This window comes from Larus michahellis, chromosome 7 (assembly GCF_964199755.1).
Source record: "Larus michahellis chromosome 7, bLarMic1.1, whole genome shotgun sequence".
In the NCBI taxonomy this organism is placed as follows: domain Eukaryota; kingdom Metazoa; phylum Chordata; class Aves; order Charadriiformes; family Laridae; genus Larus; species Larus michahellis.
Genome location: NC_133902.1, coordinates 51,103,493 through 51,126,055, shown reverse-complemented (window position 1 = coordinate 51,126,055; position 22,563 = coordinate 51,103,493). Strand labels below are relative to the sequence as shown.

The window sequence follows — 22,563 nt, the reverse complement described above, 5'->3', positions numbered from 1 at the left end:
AACTGAGGAATATGTGAACTTTACCCTTCCTCGGAAAAGTGAAAATACCCCTTGGACCAGTAGTTTCACCTATTTTTATGATCCGCCCATATATCTAAGTGTTTTCCTGACTGCTTGTAAAATAAATATTTTCTAAATAGGACACTGTCAGTCTGGTTTTTTAAAGACTTGACGTAGAAGGCTTCTACATCCCCTCAAGTGGTACCCGTAATAAATACTTCACAAAATACCCATAAAAATATACTTATAGGAGAAAGTAGGGAGCTGTTAAAGTAGTCTATGATGCCACTACTACTTATATAGGGCCAAATGTCATGCTGCTGGTGAGAATTTATGAGAGGAGATACATGCACGCATAAAAACGTATGTGAAAAGCTTAGGGCTTCATTATCATTATTTTTTGGAAAAAAAAAAAACAGCAAATGATTGTCTTCATAAGGAGTTTAGAAATATGACCAACTTTGTACTGCAAAGTGTTTTCTCACATAGCTGGCATCTTCTTGAAAGACAGACACAAACATTAGGTAAAACCTACTCACCCTACACCAGCGCCCCAACAACACCTGTTGTTCCTTCACAGCAACTGTACACACTCCAAAATGAAAAAAGTATTTTTTTTCTCTATCTCTTCCCCCTATAATTACCTTTACAGAAACTTTTCCAAATGGACAAAAAAATGTAATCTCCACGGCACAAAACAGACTCGCCTGTGGCTGGAACTCTGCCTGCCAAGTTGACCAGTGCAAGCCAGTCTCCCCTTCCATCTTCTAAATAACTCAGAATTGGTAAATCCCATCACGTACCATACCTGGGAACAAGGGGCCCAAGGGAGACATTTCCCTGACAGAAGATACAGGGATGCCTAAAATTACAGCTAAAGCTACCGAAAAGTAGCTCAGTATTTTCTCTTCTCATAACCATTATACTTTTTTAAACACAGGTTACCAAGCAGGAGACAGCGGAGATTTTCTGGTACACAGTTAGGCATCTTAATTTTCAGATTAACGGCAATTCACCTTACCCACGTAATTCCTAAATTTGTGTGTGTCACAGACTAAAAGGAATAAACTATATTCAATATATCAGTTATGTGGGAAATCAAGGGGAACTTCTCTTCTTAACCGATTCTGGCAATAAAACGCTGTCAGATGGAGCAGCGCTGGGGACAGTGGATACTCCACCCAGTGAGAAACCCCCTGGAGGTGCTTCTTAATGGGAAAGAAATTGCTGTTTTAGAGCACCATTTCCCCCTCACCCCACATGTTACAACTGGTATCCAAGGCTGGAATAGATCATTGTGGCATTCAGGCTCCACAATCTTTTTCTGGGATCAATTGACCTTCAGGCTCATAACTTAGTATCCACTCAAACAGGGTAAAGTACAATATCCATCTCACTGTAAATCTAGCCGCGCTATATGTAATTCCTTTTTTACTACAACACACAGTCATAGTCATCCTTATCATCAGTAAAAGTGATGTACAGCTTATTGTGGTGTTTAAAAAAAAAAATCCAAAGATTACTGTACAGCAATATCAGAGCATGAAAGAGATTTAAGATTGCTTTGCTTAAGCTTTACGAATGGCAGACAACAATATCAATAAAAAGGGGGGAAAAAACCTCTCATGGTGCTTTCTGAAGTGACACTTGTAATACTAGGACTCTGCTATCAATCTTATATAGGACAGACCAGATACTGATGTGTAAAATTACTGCAGTTCTGAGGTCAAAAGACCTCTGCAGAATGACACCAGCTGTATGGTGATCCTATTGTAGCTAATATTACCCATTACACCAGGCATAAATAAGAAATTCATTAAAGTACACGTTGATTGCTGTAGATAGTATAGCTTCATAAAAGTACGAAGTGGTAGGACAAGATCACCTAGTCCCCAGCTGCCATGAACACTGAAGCTGAAAACTAAAACGGTAGAAAGAAAGAAAAAAAGAGGGGAATATCTGCAGCTTCTCTATGAAAGCTATGTCATAGCAAAAATGCACCTCACTATTTCAGGAGAGAATTAAAAGAACGAAGTCCTTTGGCCAGCCTACGCAGGAAGTTTAGGCGATGCAATGTTTCCTTCTGGCTTTGGAGTCTGGAAATCCTCTACTCAGTTAGGTAGGTCTCGGGTCAAGTCCCAGGAGGATTGTGGTGTCTTGTTAGCTCATAGAAGTGAATTGTAGCTTTTTGCAGAGAAGCTCCTAACGAGACAATTTTGGAAGTATAATTTTTATCATAACATGGATTTTTGAAGGTCGGGCTGTACTGACACATAGACACGTTCAGACTTCTGAAACATTTCTTTTTTCAAACTTTTGCAGAGGGTTTCATGAGGAAGAGGCAGTTTCTGAGATTCGGCAGACCCTCTGGCTACAAAGTTTTGCTGATCGTCTCTGAAAACTTCGGCAGTTAGCAACTGTTTTGCTGCATTTAAGGGCCATAAATGTACTTTGCTTCCTCTACTACTTCTTCATTCTGGTTATCTCAGACAAACAATAAGCAAAGCTTTTAGTTAGCTGAATATGTGAATCTCAGCTGATACTATGAATTAGCAGATGGCAGGAAAAGAATGAAGGAAGGGACAGTCTTCCTTAGATATAGATCTAACGATGAACGAGATCAGGTACTTTCTGCTCATCAACAAAGAGACAGCTGCAGAACAGTGTAAAACCCATCACATCCTGCTAGATAAAATTTTCACTGGAAAGGTGGAGGGAAGATTAGAGGAGCTTCTTTTATGGATTTATACTGTGATAATTTTTCACTCTTCAGATCGAAGAGTACAATCCTGGCTGCTTCATTCTTGTGATCAGACACCCAGGCCTAAAGACAATAATAAAAATTATCTGCTTCAATGGGATTACTTGCACAAATGAGGGTTTGCAGAACAAAAGCTTAAGTAGCCCACCTACGTGGGAATCCCTGGGAGTCTTCAGTGAAATCTTCAGAGAGGGGCGTTTTGCAAGTGCTGTGTAATTTCATTTAGGAGAATGGGTCAGACTCTCAGCTGATGCAATTCAAAATAGTGCTGTTGATTTTAGCTATTCTCTAAGGCCTTCCCTGTAAGGATCTGGCCTGTAGAACCAGCTGTATATTAACACCGCTTCTTTTCATGCTTCCACAACAGATAGGTTTAATAAGCAGCCATCTCTTTTCAGAGTTTTCCTGCTATGAAACAAAACAGAAATACAGTCTGCAATAATACCAAGGTCAACATGTACTGCAAAGAAACAGGCGAGCATTTCACCAGAGAGTGGAAAGGATGCTAAATATTTTAAGACTCTGCTGACTAAATAAAAAGAAATCTCCTGTGCATTAAAAATACATTTATTGATCCTATTCAGGATTCAACAAAAGATGACTTCCCAGAAAAGAAAACTTAAAAGGACTTGTCTGTTGCCAAAGTGGGTAGGTATACAGGACTGTCTTTGGTACATGTAGCAGAAATCACAAGAGATACTTAAGAAAAGGGTTTGGATCCCACTTTTATATTAAATATTTAGCCTACATTACAATTTAAGCATTGACAGTGCAAGGAGGGAATTTAAAGAGCGAGACATGAAGAAAAAAGATACATCACTTAAGATATCCTGGCTAATTTATGCAGGTGGAACTGTAAAACAAATAAATTAAAAAGACCCCCACTCACTGTCTGCACTTGACAGAAATGCAAATCATCTTCCTTACTCTCAGTCTACTCTTATCTTTCCTCTCCTACCCTTAGTGAATATGAGTCAGAAATCACCACTGGCAGAGCAACCTCAGAAAAGTTTTCAAATCCCAAAGAAAAAAATCTGGTTTTATTTATGCTAATATGGAGTCTGGAATAAATTCACCCCCAAACTTTCCCCCTACCCCCGAATAAACCCCGTAACATGGTGCACTGTCCTTCCTCAGCACATCATATTTGCACCATATTTGTAATCTCTTTTTATCTTTGCAGTTCTGGGTTTCAAGTTGTAGCTTTCACAAGAGAAAAAGAGACATTTCATTTTTGGGGAAGAATGAAAAAATCTGCTCTTGGTACTATTAAGCAAATAACTGCAATGATTTATTCATTATCAGACTTAGAATCCGCACGGCAAATATGAGTCCTCCCCCAGCATTTAAACCTGTTCCCATCAATACCTGCCCAGATTGGAAGAGTTCAGAGAATGGCCTTTTATCATCAAGGTCTCGGCTGACTTTGGAACATATTTGCTTTGCAATTACTGATGGTCCGTAAAGGAAACACAGCATGACCTAACTATGATGTGTTACACTGTGAAAATATTATTCCGAGAGGTGCCACAGCAATTTCCAACAGCAAGTAGCACTTTGTAACATAGGATACCCTCTCTACATCATGTTAGAGATTTTGGTGGGCACACTTGTTAATGTGTATGTACAACACAGACTCCAGACTTCGATCACAAAGGGTGGGTGGGAGGTTATGACCCCTGATTTTTGCTTAGTGCACTTCTATAGAAAAGCCCTCTGGTGCCTTTAAGGGCCAAATCAGCACATGTCCTGTGTTTATGTTCCCTGTCTTTCTTGTTGTTGTATATCTGTATATATCCCTCAGTTAGAAAACGGCAGGGCACGTATAATCTGAAATGGATACGGACTCCAAATAGCCCATAAAACCAGTTGGCTTCTCTTTATGGACACCATTAGACTGAAGGCCCTGTAGACACAGGTGATCACAGGCCACAGAGTCAAGACCTGGTGACTGATGTACGAAGGAGAAGAACTGAAAGAAGGTCTTGACACATAACAGCGGAAGGCAGGCTGGGCTCCCGTTCCTATGATGCACCTCATTTAATCTGCCAAGTATTCTCACTAACGGCAATAAGGCTCTTTGAAGCCTAATGCATGAATCAATATATTTGGATCAATAGCCTTGAGTTGAGGATGCTACTGATGTATGCCCAGAACCATCAAAACATGGTGTGCATGAACTTGCTAGCAATATCTGCCCTCGACTCAGTTTGTGTCATGGAGCACTGCAAATATTGGGAAGAATGAGCTAGCAGGGTAGCATCAAGTGCGGCTACCAGAAGTGGTTGTTGTTAACCAATTAGCAGCATGACAGAGACTCACAGGTTCCAATTGTTTATTCCAAAACTTTTTCCTCATATGAATACCACAAAGCCAAGTGCTATGGAACTTTAAACTGGGAAATTACAGCCAAGTTTCCATTCTTTAATATTATGAGGCCAAATTTGACTTGAAGATCCAGCAACAACCAATTTCTTCCACAGATGGAGCTTGTAGGAGCCACTAGTGAAGTATTCTCTCTTACATGTCTGTACTGAAAAGTAATCTATATTCATTTTGGCTATATAAAAAGATTACTTATCTTACAGATTTCAATTATACTTTATGGTAACCCTTAATTTTAACTCTGAATTTGATTTCTTGTAGCTTACTACATTAATCCACTAATTCATTCGTTTAATTTGATGTGTGAGTATATCAGAGAAACAAACAAACAAAAGTTTTAAAAAAAATAAAGATAAAAAGAGACAAAACTATAACAAATACAATGTAGTATAATTCCAAAAAAAGACCACACAGGTATTTCTAATGCTGCTCATCCTTTTTACCTTCCAAATTCTATGCTGTAATAAAAGTGATGTAGAAACCCCACAATAATTGCTGAAGTTACTCATTATAGTTCAGAACTGTGGGAAAGAGAAGTATGGAAAACATTTCTGACATCTAGAAACAGGGTAAAGCTATATAAAGAAATAAGTTTGCAGATCAATCCGTCAGCTAAAAGACTGGCATAAATTAGCATTCTTGTGTCAAGTATCTGAAACACTTGAATTCATCTTTTAGCAACCAAAGCTAAAAATATGGAACAGGTACTTTTGCTTTCAGCAGGACAAGTATTTTGCATAAAATGAAATATTCATAAAATAACGTGGCTATAAAAATAGGTAATTTATCGCTGCAATCATAAACACCAGAGGCCCAGAGATGTGTCCATATCACAGGGAGGATAAAGCACATTCTAGTACACAGCTGTCCCCCAGGACCTACTGATGTGTCCTGCAAAGTCCTTCTGATATGCAGGTCCTGTACTGTCTGTCCACCGGCTGACCCAAACAAGCAGTTAGAAAAATACAGTGGAGAAAAGAGAAGAAAACCATTTTTATATTAAACCTAACGCTCTTCAAAAGCTCTCTCCTGATATCTCTTTTTAAATTCTTGATATGTTTGCTTCAACTCTGCGCAAGTGCATTTAGCATTCACATAAATAAGGGAATTGCGTTGTGGGTTTGCCCACTGAAGTGTTACAGCCCTGCAGAAGTCTCCTGAAAAAGAAGTGAATCGGACGAGGCAAGATGTCAGGGGGAGACCAAGGAGATTTCACGTTTCCCAGTGCCGTTCAGCTCTGACAAGGGCTTTGCTGGAAGATCAAGATTTGGCTATTCCTAATGGATTGGCAGTCTTTATGAAATGTACAAACGTGGGATCTCAGCTGGAACCATTATACATTTTACTAATTATCAATGCTGGGATTGAAGATCAGGTCTTAAATGGGGGTCGGAAGCGCGCAGGGTAGTCAGTGCATTAATCCACTGGCAGTAAAACCTCGAGACAAAGTTTGAAGGAAAGTTTTCTTTATGAATCTTACATTATTTTTTCGACCGCGTTTCCTTCCTCTTAAACTAAAGGCAAGGCACTAGAGAAACGTTTGTGAAATAACTTGCGTGTTTTAGTATGTACAGAAATAATGGTTTCACGTATTTAAACTGAGATGAAAAAAACAGTGTTCTTCTTTTACATGGCTGAAAGAGAGAGTGAGCGAGAGAAGGAGGAACGTGATATAAAGCATTTACCACCTTTCATATTAAGTTAATTGTCCTACCTAAAATCCTCAGTTCGAGCACAAAATATCTGCAAAATATATAAATCTACTTTTAATTTACCAGGTTTATGAATTTTACAACATAGCCTGGAAAGGTAATCGAGAAGTAGGGGCGGGGGGGAAGGTAAAAAGTTAAGAGACAAAAATATCATGACTAATTGCTAGAAATTATAAGCATGGTAAGCAGGCATACAGAAAACTGTAAATGTAAAATTAAAATATTATTCTCCAAAAAAGAACTACAGTGCCTGTGGAAAATACGAGGGAAACAAACAATTTAGGGATGCTAAGCCAATAACAGCATAATGTTTCTTTTGCTTCATATGCTGTTTTGAGTTTGTAACTAATGCTTTTTTGACTGTTTTCTTAACACATTTCCTTTAACTGGCAAATGATGGAAATAGATTCACTAGTGTTTCAAAGAAAAACTCCAAACAATTATGACGTTACACAAGGCATTCAAACACTCCCCTGAAGTCCTGCACCTAAATACCTGCTCATGGCTCGTCCTTTGATGAGGTGATATAAAATTTATGGGAAAGAAGGAATCACATCCCAGATCTCTAGAATCAAAGGTCATTACAGGTGCTTCTCTTGGCCAAGGTCCCGTCACTGAGAAGAATGAGAATTTTGGTTCTTCTGTACTATTTCAGAGTTGTGATCAGCATGGGGATTGGGAGGGCAGGCTGAAGTTTGTCATTGGCTTTTCCGGAAGGACTGATTTCTGCTGAAAAATTTCATCCAGAGTTTAAAGTTATGAAAATGGCCAATGTTTTACCAATTTATATTCAGAGATTACAAAAATATTGCCTACTAATAGCACCCGTGAGACAAAATGCTCTTTTTTTTTTGTTAACGTCCATTATTACTTACACAGATCAGTTTGTGTTTTTCTGAACAAAAGTTCCGCGTTATAATAGAAAATAACTAATGAAAATATGTAATTACAAATTACTTATGTTGATAAAGGTAATATAAGCATTGCATAATTCTCCTCCAATTTAACATGACAAATACGATCAATAAAAAAGGAAAGAAAGCATGAAATTTAAAAAATACTTTTTAATTGTTAATCTTAAAAAATAAACTTGTTATTTTAATGTTATAACGTGGCTACTACAGGAAAATTACCTCAGTCTTCAATACAGTTGGGAAAAAAAAACCCCAAGAAGTGGTATTTTCAGCTGGGAAAAATATATAATGTAATAAGACCCATATGTTTGGGCTTTTTTACAATTCCTGCGGAATAACATTTTTGTCACTTGTGCATTTCCCAGTGTCCTGCAAGAATAAGAATCAATTGTGTGAGTTTGTTATATGGAAAGAGGGAACAGAGATCCGTGTTAAGCAAGTCTCATGGGATGAAATCCATCCCAGTATAAATTTGTGTCTGTGTTGTTGTCGTGATGAGTAGTGGGACAGATCCTCAGTGACCACGAGGTTTAGTTTCTCTGAACTCACGGAGTTACGTTGGTTTCCTCCCACTGCAGATCTATCCCAAATACACCTAATTTACATTTATTGATGTGAGTCATTCTGGAATTAGGCATGTTTCTAGGTGTGGGGAACAACATTTCAAACACAAGCACATGAATTACGGTCCCTTAGGAAAAGAAAGAAAAGAAAGAATCTTCTCAGGGCACACAAGTGTGGTTATCACTATTATTTAGTAACGATTCTCTTCCCTTTTACCTAGACACTTACAATTTCCTTGTACAGGGTAAAAAGTTCATTTTCTATAGGTAATGATAAAGGAGAGGGATTTTTTGTTGTTGTTATCAGAGGATCTGTGTCAGTCTCGTTCTTCTGTATTTTACTCGGTGACAACTAAAGATACAACTGTCATTCGGATTGAGAATGGCTCCTTCAGAAGAGCACAGAGAAGACTGGGAAACTGAATGTCTTTAAAAGGTATCACTCGCCTTTTTCTTGACTTAATTAATTCAATGCATTATAACAACAGATGCATTGATTAGGCTTTTGTGTTGGCTTCAGTGAGACTCTCAGGAGGCAAATGAAATGATGGTGTTTCCTGGCACCTCTGCAGGGGAAGCCCACCAGGGAAACCTGTTGACACTGAAGAAAGACAGTGCCAAAACACTGCTGGACTTCAGAGAGACCAAGGTTTCAGTGTAGCTTTGAAGCTTTACAAACTCCTCTGGAGAAAAAGTTGCCTATCGTAAGCCAATATGAGGACTTACTTCTATGAAGCCTGCAGTTTACCATTCACTATAAGGCTGTCTATCCCCATCCACCAGGGTTTGATCAGTGTTGACACCATTAAAATCGCCACATTATACAAGGGCAGCAAACTTGTACCCACCTACCACAGCATGCTATGCCCTCCTCCGCCACAGTCTGCTATGCCTCATGCATTGCTAAAATTCATCTAATTATAGTAAATAGCCTCCATCTGCCTCCTCTGCTTATCTGGATGGAGAGAGAGAGAGAGAGATATGGACTGAATTAAAGTGAATTAAAATTAACCTAATACAATCACAGTGACTTAAGCGACAGTAGGCGGCCTGGCTACCTCTCTCCAATTTCCAACTGGAAGTGGGCAAATACCCTACTAAGTTCATGTTCCAGTTTTAATTAGCATTTCTAAAGCTGTTTACTAACACAGGGAAAGGAAATGGAAGGTCACTGCTAAGTATCAGTGGGAAAGGAGGTTCAAAAGCACTCAGCACTGAAATGAACTCTGATCCCATTCAGTATACTGGAGATACCTGATTTAAACAAAACTGATGCAAAACGTCTTGAAAAATCTGATGCAAAGATGCTTCTTGTGTTGAAAAGTATTGACTGGTTGGTTGCTTTTTCTGGTTTTTCCCTACCATGCTCCCCCTTTTGTATTCCTTCTTCAACAAGATTTTTTAAAAAATGAAAAGAAAATGAAAAAAAGAAAACTCAAACATATCTTGGGGGCATCAGGAGGGACAAAAGCATTTTCATAACAATGCTATTTTTTATAAGGTTCAACTCAAGAGCTACAAAATATTGCAGATGCATAGCTGGAAGGATCAGCAGGGAAAGCCCATGGAGATCTGTTCAAATTAAGAACCTTTTTATTCTGACTGAAGCATGACATGAAACTTGTATCTAATCTTTATCAGCAGCTTTATCACAAAATGAGCATAAAGTGGCAGAAAATTGCATCTAGTAATTGCTTTTCAACTAATAAGGACTTTTGTAGGGGATATACAGCTAACAGCAGCAGCTCTACCAACTGTACTCATTGGGATTTGATACTCGATTCACCTAGACCTGGGTAAGGTGGCCCATCTGGGTCTTCCTCAGTCTGTGGCCGTGGGTGACCCGTGCTGGGACAGGAACAGCCCTGAGGGACTGTACAACCTGCACAGCACTTCCTAAAAGGCCTGTCCTGTTGAAATCAAAGGGCAAATTAGCCGTAAACCATTTTTAGTTTTTACCAGCCAGCTTTAGATATATCTACAAAAAGCAGAGCAGCACCCCACACCCCGAATGATACCATGCTATTTGTACTTCTCATACAGAAAAGCATTGTCTCAATACAAGTATTCAACTTTGAATCTAAATCAAGGTGGATAAATTTATTTAAAATACCCACTTTCATGTTCCCATTTTTCTTTTAGGAATCTATAAACTACTAAGCAGAATCTGTATCCTGTCCTTCCTGCATCTGGACAACAGTGGGAGTAATTCATACTTCCCTCTGAAGAATATATATTTTTGTGCTAGGACTGCGGTCTCACTGAAGTAAGGGGAAAAAAGCCTCTGCATGCCAGAAGGTAGAACAGAAATATTTGATTCAATGAGATCAAACTTTGGTGCAGCAATACATTATTTTTGATAAAAGAAACTTGCTCAGATCAGAGTAGTCCTTGTCTCAGAAAAGTAACTATATATTGGGTTCAGCAGTTTTATGAACAAGAAAGATATTTTCCATTTCCTTAACTAGTATGTTTTAGCAGCTGCATGTCAATTTAAATTCATTTTACTTTTGAAATAGTTTTTCATATTTTTCCACCAGTTTAAGGAACAAGCTGCAGTCTGAGCATTTGTCTTGACATTATTTCCTTTTCTTTCATTATCTTTCTCTGTATAGTAATTTTTTCTTGAGGCTTTCAGGAGCTTTAAAGTTAATCAGGACTTAAAAAAACCCAAGCTATTGTTTATGCAAAAAGAAGAAAAAGACAAAGCTACAAGGAAGCTCAAATTTGGTATCTCCTTCATCTTTAAAGGAAGCTAGAGGGGGACTCTGCCTGAAGATCACACTATCCCTAGAGGCACGTGCAGATTAAAAACTACATCTGAGGTATATGCTAACTACAGAGGCAAAATGAAGCAGTCCTGGTCAATAAAATTAAAAGGAAGAAGCAAAAATATTTCTCTATTTCAAAAACTTACTTCATGAAAGTCGTTAATTTGGGAGTCCTATAAAATAGTGAGAGAAAATACAAAGCTTTGACTTGTGTCCCATTTTCTGCAAATGGCTGTCTGCCTCACCTTTTTGAAAAGTTAAAATCCTTTCAAAGTGAAATACATTTTTCTGAATTCCTAAAAATATCTATTTCCTAAGACCTGTTTGAGTATCTTGGCATCGAAAATACGCATAAAACAGCAGCTCATCTAAAACAGAAAAGGGAAAAATGGTAAACAAGCATGCGTTGGAGAACAAAACAAATAACTGTTTAATTAAAAGACTGCATCGCATCATGAAAAGATTACCAAGCATATTAAGGGTATTTAACTTTAGCAATAATGTATGAGGCATGCATGAAATTCTGAATTAAGTTATCTAAACTCTTTCTAATTTACACCCAAACCCGAGCATAAGCAGGTTCTGTTTGAGATCACACTGGAAGCCGTACCTTATATTCCACATATTTGAAGGAAGGCAGCTTTTTTCTTTGCTTCTGTAAAGCCTCAACCCCACTCGCTGTCTGTGATTCCCTTCTCCTCCACTTTGTCTTTAACTTTCCATCTTTTGCAGCCGTCGCCTTTATCTTTCCTCTCCTCCTTTTGTTCTTACAGACCAGACCCAGCACGCTGAAAAAAACCCAAGAGATATTTCAGATAAGCAAGACACAAAAATATCATGGAACAGAAAGCTTCAGACAACTGTGTTTGCACGCGTGCCCTTGCCCCTGTGCTTTGTTTCTCCTCTTTGTTACAAACTCTTCGGAGTTTGTTAAGTTATGATCTCTCAACGTACATTAACAGTAACTTTCGTCTCCCCCCAATGCCAATAGTAATTAAGGAAATTTAGTGAGGTAGCAATTAGCGCCGTGATAGCATCCAGTAGAAGGCATATAAGGATGATATTAGAAGCATCTTTATTAGATGTTTTGAAGGAAAGCAAGCTTTATCTGTTCTGTACTTAGCGCAGGACTTCTGCTAATATTTTCAGGGCTTTTTTGCACTATGAAGTGTAAAACAGCACTAAAGAAGGCAATCTTATCCACTGCAGCATCCAGGGAAAAGAAAACGTCAGATGGATAATGCATCTGCACCAATATGTTACTGATTCAGAAGAAGCTATTAGGTTTAGGAAGCGTTTATATTCATGACTTAAAAACCTGATTTTCAGAGACATTAAAATCCTATGTCTTATGAATATAGCTAAAACATAGCTCATAGTGAAGTTTTCAGGATAAATAGATATAATTAGAAAAATGTAGGGAGAAATAAACAGAACGTTGTTACAGATAAACAAAACTTGGCCAGTATTTGAGGGGTGGGGGCTGTAAGCATTAGAATAATTAGAGAAAAACTTGCAGTTTGGCAAATGACAGTAATTTAGGAAATAATGGCAAACAGTAAGGAAAAAATGCAGCCAAAGGTCATTTCAAATTTGAGAATGGAACAGAGCAGACAGTGGATGTTACCGAAAACAGAAAAATGCATTTCTACGTAAAGCAGAATTTTTGTGATTATTTTCTAAGTGAATAAAACATATTAAGATTAGGTAAAGCCAAGCCAAATCTATTGTGGGAAAACCTCAAGGTCTTTGATAAACTATGTAGTTGAAATAAAACCAAACAGAATTTTCTGGTATGTTACGACAATACTGCTTTAATATTCCATTTAGGGTTTTTTACTGTAATGGCTGGAGCTATGTTTAAGAGAAGTATTTTCAAAAAATAGTGTGAATTAATTTATAATTTGTGAGAAAAAAACATGGAAGTGTTGTACTCGCTTGAAAAAAAGGCTGCAATCCATAAGATAAAACCTCTTACGAATCCTGAATACATACTCAAATTTAGTAATAACATGATGCAAAATGTTTGTTCCTAAGGTCGTTGACCAAACCAAGGAAAAGTTTCTGGAATCTCAATACGGCACCAGCAACAAATAAGTAGCTGTATTCAAAGTAGTCTGTATTCATCAGTGTCAATAAATACTTGAGACTTGGAACTAATTAACCTGTTAACACAAGTCCTCGTTCATTTGTGTGAAAAACAAGAAGTCTATTAAAGTTTATGTGAAATAATTTACTAAATTTTCTTAGTTTAAAGCAGAAAGAAAATTCAAATTATTTGCTGTAGTCACTACATTGAAAAGAACTTTTCCCTACTGGTCCCATTAGGATTAGTAATTTTAAATACAACTTTTACTGGTAAGAAAAAAATATTATTACTTCAGTACTAAACAAAGAGGTATACAAGAGCGTACAAAGCCAATCAGAACTTTCTATGCATCTTCTTGACCTTATTTCTTGGCATACATGTGGTGACTGTTTGGACAATACAAATCTGAGTATGAAGAAGCCTTATTAAAATCCATTTTTAGCCCCAGAACCTCCGACATTTGATCAGTTGTATCAATGATAGACAGCATTACTGGGAATGACAGAGAGGGCTGCAGATGCTCGTTGGAAATCTACGCTTTGTCTCAAGCCTCACAAACCTATGCATCAGCTTATGGGTGGAAGCCAAAATGTGTGTAACATCGGCATACGGCACCTGGCCGTATTCCCAACCAGATCTGGTATTAGTCAACCATAACAAAAAAACAATTTTACTGTATTAAATTTGGGATCAAGTTTAACTTTTACTTATATTGTCTTCTGCTGCCTAGAACTCCACACAAGTGCTGTCTCAGAAGATGAAAGAGTTGAGCTGCCACACCTATTTTGCCTGTGACATCATTGATAAGGTTTGATAAATATCCAGTACGACATCCTTTGGGTTGCTATTTGTCAAAAGATATAGTTGTATCAATTTTAAAGTATTTTCACTTTAAGGTCTTGTTCTTAGCTTGGATAAGTAATGAAAAATGATGGTGTATAATATTGTCTTATTAACACTGGCACATACCCACGTGCTCCTACCATCTCACTTCCCATTAGTATCAAACTTCATCAACACTGGAAAGAACAGGGCAGAACTCAATTTATTCTGTATAAAATCAGACAAATTAGCACGCATTTATAACCTCACTTTGTGCTAACACAGTCAATGTAATACTGACCTCAGACCTCTTGACATGAGAAGATCATGCTTCTCCAGCTCACGGGTACCCAATTCCCTGGCACAGATCTGAAAAGAACTTAGCTATAATTTCCCCCATGCATTTACACATTTTCCTTGGCAGAGATTGCTGCAGCACAGCACCGGTAGAGAGGTCAAATTTGGATCTCCCCTCAAATTCCATCATTCTAGTCTTGTCACAACAGATAAAGAATAACCCAGCCCTTTGGCCTACACAGTGCCAGTCTCTCTGCTAACAATAAAATGCTTTTGTGGTGTATTTTTCTATTTCTGGACCTGTGGCGCTATGAGCCAGTAGGATATACAGGTTCTGAATACAAGAATTTACTTTTTTTATGTGTGTGAAAGGGTAAACAGAAGTGTCCTCCAGCTGGGGCCAAGTGCCATATAAATATTCCTTGCATGAAGTACAAAACAGAGTTCAGGTCTACGTACAGAGTTTCTGTGAAAATCTCCCTGCATTTTGCCCTTGGCTGGCCTGAGTAGAAAGTGAAATAAAAGAAAAATAGAAATCTTAGCACAGTCCACGCGTTGAGCAGCACTCAGCAAAAATTCAGAGCAGCCAATGAACTATTCTAATTTATGGCACACAGGAGCAGACTGTTGGAAACTGCCTCCTGAAATATCGTTGTATTATTTAAAATTACATTACACAAAAATAGGGGAAAGGTCACAGAAGAAATAGTACCTACAAAAAGTTCTACTGAAAAAAAATCATCGTAATACAATTCCACTAGTTTTGCTTACATCTACCTGAGAAGTGAAAGCCTAATATAAATTCTGACGTGATTTGAACCTGCAGATGCAACGGATCTTGGAAAGTTCAGAAGAAAGCTCAGCTGAAATATTTCTTTTAGAACAACAACAAAAAATATCACCTTAACACTATGTTTATAAGCGAGTAAAACAAAAAGAAGTAGAAACTAACACTCCTTTCAAAATATATTCCATCCGTCCATGCTATAGTATTGTTTGTGTGGCTTGTGCACATTCAGATGAAATAGCTGGATAAACATTTAATTATTGCTTTATTTGCCAGGCAGTGTTCAGTACCAAATACATAATGAACAGTACCAATCACAAAAAAAGATCACAGTAACCTGATGCTATTTTGAACGAATAGATATGATTAAAGTAGAATTAAGTTTAATGTAGGATCTTGTCACCTATAATAAAATCTTCTGAAATGTTTAAGAACCTGTATCACTCTTTCCATTAGCTAGAGCTATAACTACAACTGATTAGCATTCACTTAAAAATAATTCTATTCAGTAAAACTGTGATATTAACAGAGGTAGACAGGATAAACAAAGAGTAAGAAATTGTCATTTCACCGTTTGCAGTATGATCATTTTCGATTGGCTTAACCTCTCTATATTAGCAGACTAACCCCAGTGATTCTCTTTTGTAATATTCCCATGCTTTTAAATTTAAAAATTGATTTTCTATCCAAAGAACAGCATGATTTAATATAGGATTTTTTCTGAAACGTAGCTGAGAGCATAGGGTTCATGTGTAATATCCCATATTGGTGAATCGTGACTGGAATAAATACTTCAGCCCACGATAGTATCAGTCTGGCAAGTTGGGAAGGAACCAACGCATCAGTATATATTTTCCTTGAAGGAGTGACATGTCTTCTTTTGCAAATGCCCTGCTCCTGTGGGCTGGGTAGGACCAGAGAACCCTCCTGTTCCCATTCTCTTCTTAGTTTTGTGCCCCTCACTACAGGAGGGACACTGAGATTCTGGAGCGTGTCTAGAAAAGAGCAATAGAGCTGGTGAGGGGTCTGTAGAATAAGTTTTATGAGGAGCAGCTGAGGGAGCTGGGGGTGTTCAGCCTGGAGAAAAGGAGGCTGAGGGGAGACCTTCTCGCTCTCTACAGCTATCTGAAAGGAGAGGGTAGCAAAGTTACTCTTCTCCCAAGTAACAAGTGATAGCACAAGAGGAAACAGCCTCACGTTGTGCCAAGGGAAGTTTAGAATGGATATTAGGAAGAATTTCTTCACAGAAAGAGTTATCAAGCATTGGAACAGGCTACCGAGGGAACTGGTTGAATTGCCATCCCTGGAGATATTTAAAAAATGTGTAGATGTAGTGCTGAGGGACATGGTTTAGTGGTAACTTGGCAGTGCTGGGTTAACAGTTGGATTTGATGATCTTAAAGGTCTTCTCCAACCAAAGCGATTCTATGATTCTGTTCTATGATTCCTCCGTCCCAAGGCTGCAAACAATTTAAAGAGACTCTGCCTCACAAGTTCAATGCTTCCTCTCGCCTGATGCGGGTGAAGCCTTTGGAGAAATCAAACCATAGAGGTTGAAGGTGGAGAGATCGAGCACATCAACCTTAAACTGGATTTACATACTTAAGTTATACCAAGTTTCACCAAAAATAGTAATGCTCTCTTACAAGAATTTCAGACATTCTGATAGGGTCCTTTCTTCTTTTCCTTCCTGCATTCTTAGTATGGTATTTCAAACACGTGATCACTTCCTAAGGATACTAAAAAACAGTGATAATTTTAGAACATTTTCGAACTTGACGGTTTTCTTTCTTGCTAACACTTCTTTCAGATACTCAGATCTCATGCTACTTCTTTTGTAAGGACTTTTAAACAGCAGATTCGCTTTCTTCTCATCACCAGTTAACAGCTTTTTATTTTCTAGAAGCTAACTTCAAATGTTTGTTTTAGTCCTTCTCAGGGATATTAAGGACTCTGATAGCTGATGTTTAAATGCAATGCTGGATGTACTAATATTTTCCCTTATTTTATTCTGATCCATCTTTCTAAATGCTAACTCACAAGCTGATGATCATTCCCCCTCAACTGGGAACAAGTTTCTGTTAACACTGATTCATCTAATCACTTAATATATCCAACTTTTAATATGTTGAACTATAACTTGCTAGAAAAATTCATCTAGTCCACGATGAACAGATATCCATTAGGCAAGTAGCACACATCAGGCCATGTAACAAGCATGCACACGCAACATCAGACGGCATGACAATAAGCTCCACGTACACACTGTTGCTTGCATCAGTCTGGTGCCATGGGGCACCTGTCTGTCTGTAGATAGATACCTGTCAGACCTCAGCAGAAGGTCCCTGAGGTCCTCCGTGGTTGCTGTTGAGCTTGTCATGGCTGAAAGTTTTGGATACTGTGGGTACTAAAGAATTTGTACATTTTTAGCCACTTCAGAAAAATGAAATTTAGAGACTACCATACAAAGGTAATGAATTCCACTGCAAATTCTGAACTTCCACTTTAAAATATAAAAACTATAGCAAATAACAAAAAAATTTGTCCATGTTTTCATGTAGCTGTGTAGACAGTAACCATAATGATCGAAACAGCTGAAGATCACAGGATTCCTAATCACAGGTACATTAAGCTACTGACTGTGGTCATAATGTATTTGAAGTAAGCTTCTTCAGGAGTAAGCTTCTTCCATCCGCAAAGGTATAATGAAAGCAAAAGGTCTTTGGAAGTCCATCAGGCTGGATTTTGATGGAAAGTGTCATCCATTGAAAATATCAAAATCTAGCAAAGACATCAAAGAACACAGAGTAAAAAAATTACTGTAGCTGTATTCTTTGATGCTGAAAAAGCCTTTGATACAACTACGATAGAGTACAGGGCAGATGACTTAGCTAAAGGCTTTCTAACTTGAAATAAAAGTCCTTTAATAATTTCTTAACTTCATCTTTGTCATAAATATATAAATAGTACAGCCCAGAAATACCTGTGTTTTTTGTCAGGAATACGCTTATTTGAGAAGCAAATCCACCAGAGTGTTTATGCATTAGACTGGCTTTTAAGAAAGACAAGTTTTCCATAACTATTGCACAAAACCTCCTGACTATTAGATATATTGGATTGTTTCCACAGAAATATCCACTGTTTAGCAAGAACTCCTGTCCTCAGAGATATGCAGACTCGCATAGAATAATAAAAGTGCTATCCAATATTCTATTAATGATATCTCAAAATTAATTTGTGTGGAGATAATTTCTACTGTAAAGTTGACTGTTGAAGGTGTGTATTGCTCTCCTGAGAGTGCATAACTTTACTTACTATTTACTGAAACTTGTGGACCTCAGTGATGAAACTTTAATTAAATAACCTCCTAAATGGATTCTCCTGTTTGACCTTACTCAGTTTCATAGACTTAGTTTACACAAGGGAGTTTACTACTAGTCCGCTCAATTGGAATCTCATATTGTTCTAGTCTGCTATAATGCTTTTTTTAAGGAGAGCTGGTATTTGCACAACAGCCTCTGGTTTCTTTCCACTGTATTGGAGATTTATTTATACAGATATGCAGCTTGCTACAGAAAAGACAGAAATGGCATTTAAACTCTCACAAAGACCTCACTGGTTCTTTTCTGCTTTTCCCAAGACCAAGTTTGTTTTCAAGAAAAAGGTGTTCTTACGTTATCCTCACGATGGAATAATAGACTAATAAATTCAACTGTGCAAAATCATTCAGCAGTCAAGAACCCCCTGTACAATGTTCTTAAGAGTACATTTGAATTATAGAATTAAACAGAATTGTTTGGTTAGGAGTGCACATAAACGAAGCAGTGGAGGAACAAGGTTTACACTGTACAGATCCAGCAGGGAACTAACAATAGGTATAAGGGTTTAAAATGTTAATCAAGAAAAAAAAGAATTGGACATAGTAGCAAGATAAGAAAATTATAATCTGTGTTAACCACAGTAATTTTTAATTACAAACTGAAAAATACATTTTAAGTCATTTCTGATGCTGGATTACTTTTTGCACTAATTAATCTTTCATGATAAAAACAGATGAAAAGACTACTCGTCCAAGCACTTTTAACCAGATTTGAAAAGTACTTTATGTACCTACTCCCCTGTTAAAAGTGAAACTTTTAAGCAATTATTATTTCAAAGTCTATTGGTTTTACTATATCAAGCTTTCCCCCACCCCCCCCACCCCCCTCCGTTTACAGCAAAACGTTAAGAAAAGTGAAAACCCTTTTTCTGCCCTGCCAAACACATCTTACTCGGTTGGGTCAGAATCTGTCACCATGCAGATATAGATGTGAACAAGCAATCAGATCAGCCCCAAATAGGATGAATATTATCCTTAAAAACATCAATCTCCAGCTTCATATTATTAGCATTCACAAATAGTATCTCAAGGCTTGAAATTACATTTTGAACTAGAAGAAAAAATTTCCCATCCTTTGGCAGAAATATTTGAACTGAGCTCATTAAAAACATCTCTTGACAGGTTGTATTAAGCGCTACAATTATGCCTAATTTTGGTCTAGTACAATATGTTCATTTTAAACATTTTAAGAGATTGTATCTATTCTGACCACTTTTTCCGTGCTTTGAAAGTGCACTTCACTTCCCCCCCAGCTGTAATCATAATTTTATATCTGAACTGACTTCATTTCTTTAGCTCTCATATTGCAAAGAACAATTTAATAGACACATTGGCCTTACACTAGTGAAGCCTGAAAGTTTTTTTAAGTTGCATATTTAATATGAGTATCGGGACAGATAGGAGAGCCCTGGACTGCTTCAGCAAGATCCTTTCTTTCCTTGGACAGCAGCAACAAAACCCGTACAACACACTTGGCAAAAGCAACAGAGAGCTGGGATTAAACATACGGAGTGTACTGAAACGTGTCTTTAGGTGAACAAATCTAAGAAATAATTTTTTCCATAAAAGAGAATTTGGAGACCTGGAAGCAATCTTCCTGCGCTTTGTTCAGGATTTTTCTCCCCCTCCATGTGTAAGGACCTGTAACAGGTAACCTAGCAGAGCCACTTGGAAGACAGATTTGAACTGAACTGAAAAAAACCCCCCTGACGATACAGATGGAGTCACGTGAACTTTGGGTTATCACAGAGGGCAGCGCTTCACTCTACATTTTCATTTAAAGAAAAAAGAGTAATGATTTTAATTTTCTCTTTTGAAAGGTGCTATAAAACATAAATAACATAACACAATGTCTGCCTGGGTTGAAAATTGAGAGATGAGAAGTTCAGCTGCAAAATAACCTATGAAGCCAAATTCTGAGTTCTTCAGATGAACTGAGTTCTTCAGTTTCACGTACCTGTGCGTGAAACTAGGAGCGGTGAACATTCCCTACTGTACAAAATACATATCGCAGTCGAGAGGTACGAGACACAAAATAGTCCAGAGAGCAGAAAGTGACAAGGAAAAGATGAGAATGGGTCACTGGAAGTCGCTTTTTCTTTCTCCCCCCTAATATGGAAAGGATGAGATGGCAACTGTGGGTGAATCCTAGAGAGTGGCGTGAGATGGAAGTGCGGCATGAGAGCAGCCCTGAAACCCACAGGCGAAACTCAAGTTCAGAAAGGATGAGCATCCCATGACAGGCAGAAGATGGAAGGGTCAGAACTAATGCACCACCTGAAAGAGTAGTTTCAGAGAAAAAAACCCTAAGTCTCACCCCCACATCCCGCCCCTCCCCCCCCACACCCCGGGCTCTTTATTCCTTCTATTTGCCAGTTCAGGAAGTAGTACAGAATCCTCAGTTATTTGTACTTTTTTTTTTTTTCAAGATTATGGAAGCAAATCCTAAAAGTCCAGCATCCTAAGAAATTTCTGTTGATTGAAAAACTAGACAGAGATTCCTTTTCCTCTCTGATCTGGATGTTTGAGTCGCCTCGCTGCTGGAATCGCAGAGGCTTCGTCTCCCCTGAGAGGTGGTCGACCGCTGACAGCCCGTATAGGTTGTTTTTAGGTCAAACCTTTTAGTGAAGAGATTTGTAAGTCTTTAAATGTCAGGCGTACAGAAAACAGTCAATAAATAAAAGATAGTAATAATAATACACCATGAAATTTGGAAAGGCATTCTGTACATCAATAAATAATCACCTTATGTATCACATCAGACATTCCTCTGAACATTTCCAACTTCATCAAAAGCATTAACTTGACTGTCAAGCACTAAAATAGGGAAGCTCATTTGGTGGCAGATTTCTTCACCGTGAGTAAATATCCGTGTGGCAGAATCCTACGTAAGTATTGATAGCTAGCTTTCTGTCCTGGTTTGAGGTTACCACTTCGAAAAAGGTAATAGAAAGTCGCAACAGACGGGCCAAGATTTTCCTATAAATCAAATTATTAAATAAAATTATTCCTTCTGCTGCCCTGGATTCTTTTTTTCAAAATTGTAATATAAAATATTGTATGTTATAGATTTGGTCTCTTAAAGGAAGCATAACAGACAGAATGTGAAACACAACTTTGGAAGCAGTAGGAATAGCAAATTACTTTCAGAAAACATCCAGAAGTACGGATTCCACTTGACACCCATCCTGCAGACTGAGGAGAACAGTCCGTTCTTGCTGAGCATTGACAAAAGATCTCAGTGCTGAACTGCGGTAACGTCTAATGGCTGTTCCACAACTTCTCTAATTATTTTCCTTTGTTCTTTCTTTGCACGTTGATAATAAGCAAAGAATCCAGTGCCGTATTGATTTTTAAAACCGATATCGTCAAAAGGCTGATTAAGTATCTTTCCTTTCTCAATGTTACAGCACCAATAGTTCTCCCGCTAAATGCCCTAGCTTATTGAGATTGTCCTAATATTCATATATTATTACCCAGAAGACCCGGCTGAGTTGTGAATTTAGTACAACTGATAAGCCTAGTGATCTAGTGATAGTAGGTAAGATATTTCTGAATAACGAATAAATTTTAAGAAGTGTCCAAGTGTAGGGAGTAGCACTGTCCCGAAGAGGTGGATGCTGCGCTGCACGGACATTCTGCCCAGCAAAGATCACTCTCGTCTCTGCTGAAAGACACATGTGAGAGTTTAAACACTCACAATTTAAACAGAAATGGTATTTTTGCATTGCCCTCAAAATAAAAAAATTCTAGTCTCCATAACCCATTCTGATTTTGCAGCAATACTGAGGACCACTGCTCCGGTTTAAATTAACAGCGTATGCCAGTTAAAATTGGAGGTATTTTTATTTCAGGTTTTGTACATCAAAAAGTTTCTAAATTTTGCATTTCGTGAAAAAAGTGTGACCTTCATCACAAGTAGCTTCAAGAGACCAGAATCAACATTGAAATATTACAATCGCTTAGTACTGGAATTTTTCTTCTGATAACACTGAGTTCTCCTGAGCACACTCTCAGTTTCAGAACACCATTTTCTTACAGCACGTCGCATAGAGGGGATCTCTGTAACCAGAGACTCCTCCA

General features: G+C 37.9%; 1 long non-coding RNA gene across 4 annotated transcripts in view; it reads right to left on the bottom strand.

Moving 5' to 3' along the window:
- Positions 1-5,096: 5,096 nt before the first annotated feature.
- The window catches only part of LOC141746496 (uncharacterized), a 219,762-nt gene continuing 202,295 nt past the window's right edge, over positions 5,097-22,563 (bottom strand). For 2 of the 4 annotated variants that reach the window (XR_012588377.1, XR_012588376.1), the window contains 5 exons: positions 11,717-11,894; positions 11,253-11,474; positions 9,184-9,290; positions 7,992-8,141; positions 5,097-7,587 (listed from right to left, as the gene is read on the bottom strand). This is a non-coding gene — a long non-coding RNA (uncharacterized LOC141746496). The remainder of the gene's footprint in view (positions 7,588-7,991; positions 8,142-9,183; positions 9,291-11,252; positions 11,475-11,716; positions 11,895-22,563) is intronic. The other 2 variants (XR_012588379.1, XR_012588378.1) reach the window with 2 other exon arrangements.